The sequence below is a fragment of the Elaeis guineensis genome, chromosome 2, assembly GCF_000442705.2.
Source record: "Elaeis guineensis isolate ETL-2024a chromosome 2, EG11, whole genome shotgun sequence".
Taxonomy (NCBI): domain Eukaryota; kingdom Viridiplantae; phylum Streptophyta; class Magnoliopsida; order Arecales; family Arecaceae; genus Elaeis; species Elaeis guineensis.
In genome coordinates, this window is record NC_025994.2 from 109,638,028 (window position 1) to 109,651,870 (window position 13,843).

Sequence of the window (13,843 nt, forward strand, 5' to 3'; positions counted from 1 at the left end):
CCAGCAGTATACCTCAAAAAAGTTTCTCAATCAATCATGACGTGTGAATTTTACGTTGAATTCGTTGCACATGTTTAGCTTTGTTTTTGCGAGCACAATTTTTTCATCTCCGATAAAGGCAGAAATTATACCGAATACCGATATATTCATATTTATATTTATTTTATTTGACAAATATAAATATAAATATAATTATTATTTAGATATAAAAATTTATATCTATATTTATTTTAAATAGATATAAATATAATTTAAATATTTAAAATATAGATATAATTATGCATATATTTTAGATAATTAAATTTTTGATTATAGAATAAAAAATATTATTAAATAGATGATAAATCAAACTAATAATATGTTTATATGGTTGTATATTTTTTTTAAAAATAATAAATACTATATAAAATTTTATAGATTACATGCAGATTCGGATATTCGGATACGGATCGGATAGTTGTCTATCTATATCCACATTTATTTTTCTTTGACAGATATGGATACAGAAAGTGATATTAGTTGGATTCTCAAATTTTTGCCTCTATCTAGATTGATTCAGATACGAAAATGGATATATATATTTGATAGTAGCTTGGATGATCCTTCTTGCTATTGCACTCTCATGTCATGTTCATTTATCTCATTCGTGCATCTCACTTGCATGATCACGACTAAACTATATTGGATGCTAGCCAACCAGGATGAATTCAAAACTCAAGTGCCTTAACAGACATCTTTAATACTTAGCATATGATCGGGCTTTCGTTAGTTGGCTTGCCATGTTAGCTATGGTTAGTTACGAGGCATATTACTTGCTTCTATATTTATAGATTTTTTTAAGCAAATATCAAAATAATATTTGATGATCCAAATGGGATCATCTCAGTGATTTGCATCCTAAGACAATATGATTCTTGATGACCTTAGATCACTCCTTTTTGATAGATCATGATCCAATGATTAAATATCTCTAGGTATCCATAAGTAATTTATATATTTGATATTCTACAAGAATCCAAGATTACTGATTATATAATACCAAACTATCTCTAATATATTCTATAACAATATATTTACTACTCATATAAAATATATTATAATAAAATATTAATATTAATTATTAATATATTTTATAAAAATATATTTATTAGTTCTATAAATTATTAATTCATAAAGATATATTGGTTGTTATTACAAAATTAATAATTTATTTATGCTTATAATATATTATTTTCAATATAATATTTGTTTTGGTTAGGAATATAAGGAAAATAGAAGCACAACAATATATTGAATAATTTTATTATATAAATATAAAGTACAACAATAGTTTTTCATAATTAAAATTATTGTTGAGCAATAATATGATGATAATATGATTAATCATATAATATAATATATCGATATGATAGAATATCACATATTATATATATACATATATAATTGATTTGATAAATTAATGGTATATTGATATATTAATTTTGTTCGTAGGATTTGGAGATATTTTTGTCCTCAAATTTTAGCCCAACTGTATTTTTAAATTTTTGATTTTAAAGACGGATATCCCATCAATGGATTGAAAAGTGATTTAAGAATTGGAAGTGATTTGAAATCACCATCACATAAAATCATCATGATATAATCAAATACAGTAATTTCATCATGTTCATCTACATCAACTTTGATTTTTGGATAATAGCATCAGACCAAATGCCTTCTAAATTTCTTGACAGGCTCAAAGAGATGGTCTATAAAAATTTAAAAGTAGAATCTCTAAATATTTGCTCTTCTAATACTACGAATCCAAGATTTGCTACTAATGGCGTTATACAAGCGTGCTTGATTTCCCAGCTGTCTCACTCAGCACCTAAGGGGGCTTGATTTTTTCCCAGCTCTCCCGTTCAAACAGAACCTCCTTTTTCTGTAGAAAGATGCGTGGCTTGAACTTTGAAGGCATGGCGGAATCTTTACCAAAAAAAAAAAAATGGCATGGCGGAATCACCGATCCAGCGGTCGGTCAAAACCAAGGCCGTTTGTTGTACCAAAAAAGAAAAAGCAGAGGCCTAAACAATGCGCACGCTATGGGACGACGTGTCACGGTTCCAATGTCAGACGCTAGCGCTTGTGGGTTTTAAGAATTAAGCGGCTTTCCAACCTACGGATATCCATCTTACAAATGAAATTGTTGGTGCCAATCGCCTCGTCGAACGATCGCCAAAAAAAGTGCACCTGCAAAAATGAGAAGTCCACACTGACCGGAGGCGGCTCCGACGGGGACCCTCCGACGGTCAAGTCAAAGAGGTGACTGGGCAACAGTGAAATGAAGACAGAGAGCTCGATCGAGAGAGAGAGAGAGGGAGAGGAAAAGGGAGGAGCAAGCCTGTGGTCTCGAAGGTGAGAACGGCCCTCTCCCGCACTGTTGCCTTCCCCGGTCTATATAGTGGAGCACGGCATGGCACCGTCATTAATGGCGCAGACAAGTGAGGAACTGTCAACTCACTGTAGACTGTCAGAGTCGCCGTGTGGCCGTCAAATCACCAGGGTTGACAATGCCCTCGGTGGGACAATGCCCCTAGATAGCCGTGCCGCATGTTGCCGTCAGAACTGACAAGGTCTGACGGCTGTACGACGGGAGGAGTCGACCGAGCCTAAGTCGGTGGCCAGCTAAGTGGCGTCGGGCCCCTCCGTTGGTCGGGGAGTCTTACGTGAGTCGGCCATCAGACCTCTGGATTCAGTCGGTCGGAAAAGGTGCGTCCGACATATCCTCAGTCGGTCGTGAACTGATAATTAGCCGGTGATGCCGTCCGTCAGTCGGTCGCTCCGACCGCCAATCGGTCGGTCCGACCGTCAGTCGGTCGGTCGGTCCGCCCGACCGTTGGTCGGTCGGTCGATCCTTCTGACAGTCGGTGGGTATTCTCCAACAGTTGCCCCCCTCCACTCCTGAGTCGGATGGTGAGCTGGCCGATGCTCTTATTCGGGCAGCAATCCTGGACGACTAGGAGTGGATTTGTCGCATGCACAGATCCGACCGTACCGCCGATTGATCCGATGTCAGGCGTCTCATAAATGCCAAGCGATTTGGACGTCTAGTCGGTGTCAGATGTCACGTCGGCGTCAGGTGTCAGACGTCGCATCTTGTCGTCGTTAGACGTTACGTCGGTGTCAGGAGATCGGGTGCCGGACGATACGGCGTCAGACGATCGGATATCCGGCGCCGATCGTGGGAATGTGGGGCGCTGTCAGGCATCCCATCGGGAACGCGAATCGGCGCGGGCGCATAAATGCGGAACCGCGTCCGCGCGTGCCGCGTGTCGAAGGTGGTTGGCCGGCGCCCCCCGCATTTAATATGGGCGGTGCGGCCGTCCCGGGACGGGGCGCGCCGAATCCTCAGCCGCCCGGAGGCCGCCACGTGTCGCGCATCCATGGAGCTTCGGTCGGCGCGGAGCCATCTCGGCCGTCGGACGGGCCTATATATATAGGACCCCTCGGACCCAAGACCCCACCTTTGCCATTTTGCTGCCGAAACTCTGTCCGGGCGATTTCTCAGTCGTCGCGGGCAGAGCTTTCTTGCTTCCAGAGGAGTTCCTCCGGTTCGTGGTCCCTCTTCCGTCCTCCTCATCTTCTTCTTCTTCCCTGTTTCTTTCTCATTCGATTCCGGTACAATGGTCAGGAATCCGACTCAGGGAGCTCGGTCGGGGAACCCGACCGACGACTCCCGGTCGACTCCGGAAGATGAGGTTTCCTCGCTTTCGGGGCCGAATGTTGATCGGCTTCGGGAGCAATATCGCATCCCGGAGCAGTTTCAACTGTCCGCCCCAGGGGCCGGCGGTCGGGTTAACAGCCCTCCGCCTAGTCAGCTGGCGCTGTATGTCGAGGACCTTCGCGCGGGTCTTCAGCTCCCGATTCCGGAGTTCGTCCGAAATCTTCTGAACTATTACGGACTCTGTCCGGCGCAGCTAGCGCCGAACTCTGTCCGTCTCATCATCAGTTTTGCATTGTTGTGTCAGCTCTTGCCGACCAATCCTCGCATTTCTCTCTTCCGGGCCTTCTTTGTGCTCCGACCCCACCCTAAAGCCCGAGGGTGGTGGCTCTTCAACCCCCGGAAGGGTCTTTTCTTTATCATCGGTCTTCCATCGTCCATCCATGGGTGGAAGAACCAATTCTTCTTTGTTTCTTCTTCATCTTCTTGGGGCTTTCCTTCTCACTGGGGCGTGCCCCGAACCGAAGCTAATGACAACAACCGGGTGGAGGCGGACGATCGGGAGGACTTCCACCGACTGAAAGATATGTCGGTCCCGAAGCAGAGGGAACTTGTTACCGAACAAGCTCTCTATGATGCCGGCTTAAGCTTGGTCCCCCGACTAGGTATCATCCGATCTCCCGGTCTCCTTTTCATCCGGCCCTTAGTCCAGTTCCTTAGTTAACATCTTTGTCGGTATCGCAGGGACACCTCCAAGAATGCGGCCGACAGACGCGGAGATTCGGCAATTCGCGACACGGAAGAGGCCAGCATCGGGGGCCGGACCTTCACGCCCGTCGAAGAAGCCTGCTCCAGCGGCGCCGATCGTCGAAGCATCGGTGACCGATCAGTCGGAGCCCGTCATCACGCTCGCGGCTCCGGCAGCTCGTACGGAGGAGAGGCCGGTGGAAGAGGCGGCCAAAGGAGCGTCGGCGGCATCACCGGAGGCGGTGGAGCCGGATGTCGTTCGGGAAACCGAACATCATCCGGCGGTGCCCGTGGCCGCAGCGGGGGGTGCTGGTTCTACTTCGAGCATCCCCTCGCTGCCGGTTCCGTCGGTCGGGGCGGCCGATCGAGGGAAAGCCCCGATGGACCCCGCGGATGAAACAAGATCGGGGAGCCGATCTGTGCCGCCCAGCGCACAGTTCCCCGAGGGTGCGTCGGCGTTGGCCGACCATAACCTGGCGAGAAGGTTGTGCCAGGGGATCCTTCTTCCGGCCGACGTGGAGTCGCTGAGATCTCGGCAGGTAACCGAGATGCTGTCCAAGTTCTACCCGACTATGGTCGAGGTAAGCTTCGCATCACCTTTTCTTTTCCTTAGAGATTTTCTTCATTATGCGATCCTGACGGAGCATTTGCAATCGGCAGCTGATCTACACAATGTCGGAACTGGAGGCCGGGTACCGGAGGTTCGGTAACGTCCGGGCTGCTTATAAGGAGAGGTCGGCGGCGGTCGAAGCCGAGAAGGCGATGTTGGTCGACCATCTTCAGCAATCGGCCGACCGGGAGGCCAAGTTAGTAGACGAGGTCTCCCGGCTTGGGTCCGAACTTAGGTCGGCCAAGAAGGAGGCCAGACACAAGGGTCGGGCCGTGCGTCGTCTTCGACACGAACGGGACGGCGTCGCCGCTGAACTCCAAGGCGAGCGCGAGCAGCTCCGGGTGAGCCTGGAGAAGCTCGCGAAGGCTGAGGAGGAGCTTTCGATCGCCCAGGCCGACGCCGACATAGCAAAGGCGGAGGCAGAGTCGGTGAGGGAGTCGCTCGGTCGGGCGGAGGAAGAGGCAAGGTCGGCTAAGGAGTCGGCCGACCGGGCGGTGGAAGACTTTCGGGCCTCCGACCAGTATCGGGAGGAGATGCTCGAGTCGGGTTTCGCCTCGTACCGGGTGGGGTACGAGGACGATCGAGATGCGGTCCGGGCCTTGTACCCGGAGCTGGACCTCAGCAGGGTCGTCCCGCCGTTTGCCGAGGAGCAAGCCACCGAGGAGATGGCCGACCATCCATCGGGAGGCGTCGACGTAGCGGATGAAGCCATCCCGGAGGAAGTGACGCTGACTGCCAGTCCTCCGCCGACCGAAGGACCAGCCCCAGCCGTCGACCCAGCTCCGATCGTGGCCGACACACCAGTCATCCCCGATCTCCCGTTGGTCGAGGAGATCGACTCAGACGGGTGATCGGGGTTTACCAACTTTCTTTTGCTTTTTCTATTTTTTAAAATACTTGTAATCGGGCTTCGACCTGACTTTGTACACTTTGAATGAAAACTTCTTCTGCTTTCCCTTTGTCTCCTTTTCCCAAATATATGGTTGAATGCCTTAGTGAGTCATTAACTTATGTAAGTCGCCAACTCACTTAAGTCGGTAAGACGTTCGGCAACTCATGCCGCTACGAAGGAGGGGTAGGTCCCGACTTTGGATCGGCTTCTGACAGTCAGGGTCGTCAGTCGGGCGCGTCTATTGGGTTGGGAGCCGACCGAACCTGCCAAAGGTTCGGTAGTCGGGCTTCCACCGACGCGTTAAGTCGAACGTCGTCCGGCGCGGTGTCGGGGAACGACAATAAGTCGGATCCCGATGCTCTTGCGTCGGGTATTCATTCTGTATCTTTCGATGTACGGTGGTAAGCCGAATATCGTCCGGCCGCCGTTGGTCGGTCGGCAAGTTGTGGATGCGACTAAGGTCGCGTTATGCGATAGACGGTGGTAAGCCGAATATCCTTCGATCGGCCATAGCCTGGTCGGGAGTCGCGACGACAGCCGCGTGGGCTTTTCGCCTGTCTTTGGTCGGGGCCCGATCGGCTTGTCAGCCGATGGTTTGGCCCGAAAGTTCGACCGTAGAAGGAGTGTTAACTCCCGTCCATAAGTGTGCATCGGTCCTTGTAAGGGTCCGATGTATCGTCGAAGGAGGGTCGACTCCCGACCATGTAGATGAGTCAGTCCTCGCAGGAGTCCGATGGATCACCGGCGATAAGACCGTTGGTTCCAGGAGGACACTAAGTCCACATTGGCATGTCGGGGTTTGGCCTTGATGAGCACCGATCATTAGTCGAAGAGTGAAAACTCCGATCTTTCGAACTGAATTTGTATTCCGACTATCGAATTACAAAGTTCATTGGTAATACAGCTTCAAGTTGTCGGCGTTCCAAGTTCGGGGAATGGATTTCCCCTCAAGGGTCTCCAGTCGGTAGGCTCTCGGACCGTAGGTATCTGCTACCTTGTAGGGTCCTTCCCAATTTGGAGCCAACTTCCCTTGGTCCAGGGGCTTCGACACTTCCGCCTTCCTCAAGACCAAGTCGCCAGGCCTGAGGAGCTTCGGTCTGACCTTGGCGTTGTAATACCGGGCGATTCTTTGTCGGTATGAAGCCATGCGAATTTGAGCCTCATCTCGCAGTTCGGAGAGGAGGTCTAGGTCGGCCCTCCGACCCTCGGAGTTGTCCGGCTCTTGATACCGCTCGACTCTTGGAGAGGGCAGTCCAATCTCGAGCGGGATCATGGCCTCGGTTCCATAGGCCAAACTGAAAGGCGATTCTCCGGTCGGAACGCGGGGTGTCGTTCGGTAAGCCCACAGAACGGAACCCAGCTCGTCGACCCAGAGACCTTTGGCTTCGTTTAGCCGGGTCTTGAGTCCGTGGAGCAAGGTTCGGTTGGTCACCTCGACTTCGCCGTTGGACTGAGGGTGCCCGACTGAAGTCAGTCGGTGCCTGATGTGGAACCTGGCGCAGAAGTCTCTGAAGTCTTGGTTGTCGAATTGTCGTCCGTTGTCGGTGATGATGGTATGCGGCAACCCGAACCTGAAGATGATGGACTTCTGGATAAAGTCCTCCATCTTCCGCTCGATAATCTGCGCCAGGGGCTCGACCTCGACCCATTTGGTGAAGTAGTCGATGGCGACGACTATGAACTTCCTCTGACCCGACGCTGGTGGAAAAGGACCGAGAATATCGACCCCCCACTGGACGAAGGGCCATGGAGCGACAATAGGAGCAATTTGGCTGGCCGGTTGGTGTTGAACGTTGGTAGGCCAGTAATAACCTTGTCGCAGGACTTTGTAGGCCAGGGACTTGCCCCCCAAGTGATTCCCGCAAATTCCTTCGTGAACCTCTCGGAGAGCGTAGTCGGCGTCGGTCGGTCCCAAACACCTAAGCAGGGGAAGGGAGAACGACCTCTTGTAGAGTCGGCCGTCCATGATGACATATTGTGAGGCCGACCATCGGAGTCGCTTGGCTTCCGTGGGATCTTCGGGGCTGATCCCGTCGGTCAGATACCGAACGATCGGGTCCATCCAACTTGGTTCGGATGTCAGCTGCAGTACCTCGTCGACCTGATCGATGCTCGGCTGCTCGAGGCTCTCCACGAACGTCCGACCCAAAGAGTCGCAGGCCGACGTCGCCAGCCTGAAAAGTGCATCGGCACGAGCGTTCTCCGACCTAGGAATGTGGAAAATTTCAAAATACCTGAGGCGTGCCACGAGGTCCTTCACTTTCTGAAGGTATTTGACCATGGTCGGATCTCGCGCCTCGAAGTCGCCCTTGACCTGCCCCACGATCAGCTGGGAGTCGGAGAACGCTCGGAGGTTGTCGACGCCCAGTTCTTTCGCTATCCTCAAGCCAGCGAGGAGTGCCTCGTATTCGGCTTGGTTGTTAGAGGCCTTGAAGTCGAACCGGAGGGCGTACTCGGTGACCACCCCATCCGAATTCGTGAGCAGGAGCCCGGCCCCGCTTCCCTGAGCGTTTGAGACTCCGTCGATGTGGAGTACCCAGGTGGAGATCGGGTCCGGCTCGAAGACCGTATCTCGTCCCGGGTCTTCAGCTCCCGACCCAATGTCGGTCGTTGGGCATTCGGCGATGAAGTCGGCCAAGACCTGAGCTTTCAGGGCAGGCCTTGGTCGGTATTGAATGTCGAACTCGCTGAGCTTCATCGCCCATTTTGCGAGTCGTCCAGATGTGTCGGGTCGGCGCAATATCGCCCTCAGGGGCTGGTTGGTGAGCACCACTATGGCGTGGGCCTGGAAGTATGGACGGAGTCGTTGCACGGAGACGGTCAGGGCAAAGATCATCTTTTCTGTCTCCGAGTATCTGGCCTCTGCGCCGCGGAGCACCTTGCTGGTGTAGTAGATGGGCTGATGGGTTCGGCACTCGTTTTCTCGGACGAGCACCGAACCGATCGCCTCAGAAGATGTGGCCAAGTAGAGATACAAGGTTTTCCCGACCTGCGGCTTTACGAGCTGCGGCAGGGAAGCCAAGTACTTCTTCAGGTCTTCGAAGGCCTGTTGGCACTCATCCGACCAAGAAAAATTATTTGCGTGACGCAAAGTCTTGAAAAATGGGAGGCACCTTTCAGCTGATCGAGAAATGAATCGGCTGAGAGCGACGATTTTTTCGTTCAGCTGTTGGACCTCCCTCTTGGTGTTCGGATGACGCATGTCGAGGATTGCCTTTATTTTCTCAGGGTTGACCTCAATCCCTCTCTGAGAAATGAGGAATCCGAGAAACTTCCCTGAGGTCACCCCAAAAGCGCACTTGGTCGGGTTGAGCTTCATTCGGTGTCGTCGAAGGGTGCGAAAGGTCTCCTCGAGATCCTGAACATGGTCCGGGACCTGCGTGCTCTTCACCAGCATGTCGTCCACGTATACCTCCATGTTGCACCCGATCTGGTCTTTGAAGACCTTATTGACAAGTCGCTGGTAGGTGGCGCCGGCGTTCTTCAGTCCGAAGGGCATCACCCGATAACAGTAGAGGTCCTTGGGAGTTACGAATGCGGTATGCTCCTCGTCTTCAGGCGCCATCCGAATCTGGTTGTATCCGGCGAAGGCGTCCATGAAGCTGAGCAGTCGGAATCCGGACGTCGCATCTACCAGCTGGTCGATCTTGGGAAGTGGGAAGCTATCCTTTGGGCAGGCTCGGTTGAGGTCGGTGTAGTCGATGCAGATCCTCCACTTTCCGTTGGCTTTTTTGACCATGACGACATTGGCGAGCCAATCGGGATACGTGGATTCTCGGATGAAGCCTGCTTCAAGTAGCTTGTCCACTTCTTCGTCAATGGCCTTCTGCCTCTCTGGAGCGAAGGACCTTTTCTTCTGCTTCACCGGCCTCATCGTTGGGTCGATGTTGAGTCGGTGGGTTATTGTTTCTGGGGGGATGCCCAACATATCTGCTGCCGACCAAGCAAATATGTCGGCATTGGCCGTCAGCAGCTTCGTCGGTCGGCGTCGTTCGGTGTCGGGCAATTGGGACCCGACCCAAACTTTCCTGTCGGGATTTTCTCCTATCGGGACCGCCTCGAGCTGCTCGGCCGGCGAACCCCGTTCTTCCTCCTCCCGTTGGTCCAGCTTGTGATTGTCAGGGAACCCCTCGACTCGTCGCTTTGAGCGAAGATTTGGAAGCATCGTCGGGCGAGCTGTTGATCTCCGTGCATCTCTCCGATTCCGTTTTTGGTCGGAAACCGAACAAGAAGATGGTACGTCGAGACGATCGCCTTGAGGGCGTTCAATCCAGGTCGTCCAAGTATGGCGTTGTAGGTCGAAGGAACTTGGACGACCACGAAAGTTAGGTGGACCGTGCTTTGCCGTGGTTCGGTGCCGACCGTCACGGGCAGGGTGATTTCTCCCTCTGTCGTGACGGCATCTCCGGCAAAGCCGATCAAGGGCATGGAGATCCTCTTAAGTCGGTCAGTCGACAGCTGCATCCGGGAGAAGGTCGAGTAAAACAAAACATTTGTCGAACTTCCATTATCAACAAAAATTTGTTTTACATCATAATTTGCTATTGTTGCCGACACAACAACAGCATCGTCATGGGGAGTTTGGATGCCCCGAACGTCATCCTCCGTGAAGGTGATTGCGTCGTCCGTGCGCGGCTTTTTCGTCGGCTCCCCCCCGCAGTTGTCCCCGGGCCCAGCCGCTTAGAGATCATGTTGATGACTCCGACCGTCGGCCGATTGGTCGCCGCTTCTTCGATCGGCTGGGGTCGTCGATCGGCAACTGGTTGGGTCGGCGGACCCTTCCGAAATTTACCGAGATACCCCCGGTGGATGAGAGCTTCGATCTCATCCTTCAACTGGATGCACTGCTCGGTGTTGTGGCCATGGCCGCGGTGAAATCGACAGTACTTCCGACGGTCGAGGCCTTTTGCCTTCAGAGGCGGAGGCCGTCACAGGTATTCTTCCCCCTCAATCTCCATCAGAATCTGCGCATGAGGAGCGGAGAGAGGAGTGTAGGAGTCATACCTGGGGCATGCCGGCCTTGGGGTCTGTTGCCGAGGTGATTTTTGGATTCGTCGGGGTGGCAAGACCCGACTATCGGTCGGGAGCCTGCTTGGTTCGGCGGGTTCCCGACCTTTCCTCCACTTCTCCTTCGGGCCTCTGGGTTCGGCCAAACGTCGGTCGGATGCCCCTTCATCCGCGCACATATACTTATATGCGCGCTCCAGTAGCTCGACGTATGTCCGAGGGAGGGTCTTGTCCAGAGAGTAGGTGAATCGGGACGCCCTCAGGCCCCGCTTCATGGCTGAAATAGCCATGTCTTCGTTGAGGTCCCGGACCTCAAGCGTGGCCGCGTTGAATCGCGCCACGAAGTGTTGGAGCGTCTCATTTTCCCCCTGTTTGAGGGAGAAAAGGCTGTCCGACGTTCGCGGCGGCTTTCGGCTGGTGCTGAAGTGGGCCACGAACGAGTGCTCGAGCTGTCCGAAGGAGTGAATACTTTTCGATCGAAGATCGGAGTACCAGGCCCTGGCAGCCTTGCGGAGTGTGGCGGGGAAGCCGATGCAAAAAAGAGCGTCGGTTGCCCCTTGAATCGTCATGAGAGCCTTATAGCTCTCAAGGTGGTCGACTGGGTCGGTGGAGCCGTCGTATGGCTCCACGTGCGGCATCTTGAACCGACTGAGAATCGGTTCGTCGAGGATCAGTCGGGAGAGAGGTTGGGCGGTCTGGAAGTCGACGTCGTTCGAAGACTTCTGACCGTCCATCTGCAACTGGGCGAGCCGATGATCGATTTTCTCGAACCGACGCTCATAGTCGTCCGCTCGTCGATGCTGGGAGACCCCAGGAGTGGAGTCTCCGGAAGATTCCGAAAGGGAGGGCGACGGCGTGCGCGGTCGTTTCTCCTTCCTTGCCCGTTCCAGCGGGGAAAGAGAGGGTTGCTGGGACCGTCGGTCGTCGCGCCATGGCCGTCCTTCCTCTTCTCCATGGGAGTGCTATTGGGGGCGCTCGTACGGAGGCGACAGGGATCGGCGCGGTCGCCGGCGGCTGCTCTTGGAAGGCATCGGGCGGGCCGCCGGTTGTTGCTGGAGGCTTTTGACTGCGTCCGTCAGTACGGTCATCTGCCGCACGATGGCCGCGATTTGCGCCTCCGTGGTCACCGCAGGGTGTGGAGAGCTGGGCTCCACCGTTGGCGGGGGCGGAGAGGCCTCTTCCCGGCGGGAAGAGCGCCTTGCCGATCCGGTGATCCTTGATCGCTGGGCTCTTGTCTTTGTCATCGTGTCCCCTACCTGGTGCGCCAATCTGTTGGTGCCAATCGCCTCGTCGAACGATCGCCGGAGAACGTGCACCTGCAAAAATGAGAAGTCCACACTGACCGAGGCGGCTCTTGCGGGGACCCTCCGACGGTCAAGTCAAAGAGGTGACTGGGCAACAGTGAAATGAAGACAGAGAGCTCGATCGAGAGAGAGAGAGGGAGAGGGAAAGGGAGGAGCAAGCCTGTGGTCTCGAAGGTGAGAACGGCCCTCCCCCGCACTGTTGCCTTCCCCGGTCTATATAGTGGAGCACGGCATGGCGCCGTCATTAATGGCGCAGACAAGTGAGGAACTGTCAACTCACTGTAGACTGCCAGAGTCGCCGTGAAAGTGTCATGTCGCCGTGTGGCCGTCAAATCACCAGGGTTGACAATGCCCTCGGCGGGACAATGCCCCTAGATAGCCGTGCCGCATGTTGCCGTCAGAATTGACAAGGTCTGGCGGCTGTACGACGGGAGGAGTCGATCGAGCCTAAGTCGGTGGCCAGCTGAGTGGCGTCGGGCCCCTCCGTTGGTCGGGGAGTCTTACGTGAGTCGGCCATCAGACCTCTGGGTTCAGTCGGTCGGGAAAGGTGCGTCCGACATATCCTCAGTCAATCGTGAACCGATAATTAGCCGGTGATGCCGTCCGTCAGTCGGTCGCTCCGACCGTCAATCGGTCGGTCCGGCCGTCAGTCGGTCGGTCGGTCCGCCCGATCGTTGGTCGGTCGGTCGGTCGGTCCTTCTGGCAGTCGGTGGGTATTCCCCAACAGAAATGATGCGAGTCCCAGGCACTAGTGGAATCTTTTTTAAACCATGTTGAGCGGTGCCAACAAGCTCATCGGAACTATTGGTACAATAGATATTAATAAATATAAGAGGAACTTGATGACCTAATAAAAAAAAAAAATCGACCCTCCTAAAAACAATCACGCGTGGTAGATAAAGAGGGACCGAAAATTAAAAAAACAATCTCCATCCGTTATCGTTACACGCGGTTCAATGGAGGGACCATGCGTTTTTTTTTTTTTTTGTTGGTAAAGAGGGACCAATTGTGTTTGTTAAAAGGTCTAAATAAATAATTCAAACCGCAACATTTTGCCGCTTAGCGACTGTAATGAGGCAGGGAATATGGAACCGATTTTTCATTGTTATTGTGCTTGCAAGAAGGCGTGATTTGTGAAAAAATCGGATGCCATTCTCGCTAGCACGCTGTGCCGTTGCAACATTATTACAATTGTAATTTTGTAATAAAACTAAATATAAACCAGTTCCGTTCCATGTACGCCCAATCGCCTTAGTTGTTCTTAGTTGACAACAGGCTTGTAGTTAATCAGAAGGTGGCTCTAGAAAAAGCTTTGGAAATCTGCAGTAGCCTTACTACTATTATAACTCCTTTCCATTTTATAGTACAGTTAATGATGCAATCTTGCTCCAACAATTAGAAATTTAAGAAATTGTTTGATTTGTAACAAGTAGCTAGCTTTGATACTACTTTAATTTTATTAGAGCATGAATCAAGATGCATTAGTGCTTCATCGAATGCGACATGGAAAAGAAGCTGTCGAGAGAACCATCACCGTAGGGGAAAATGATAGATAGATATAGCCGTGTAGGCATTCCACTTGT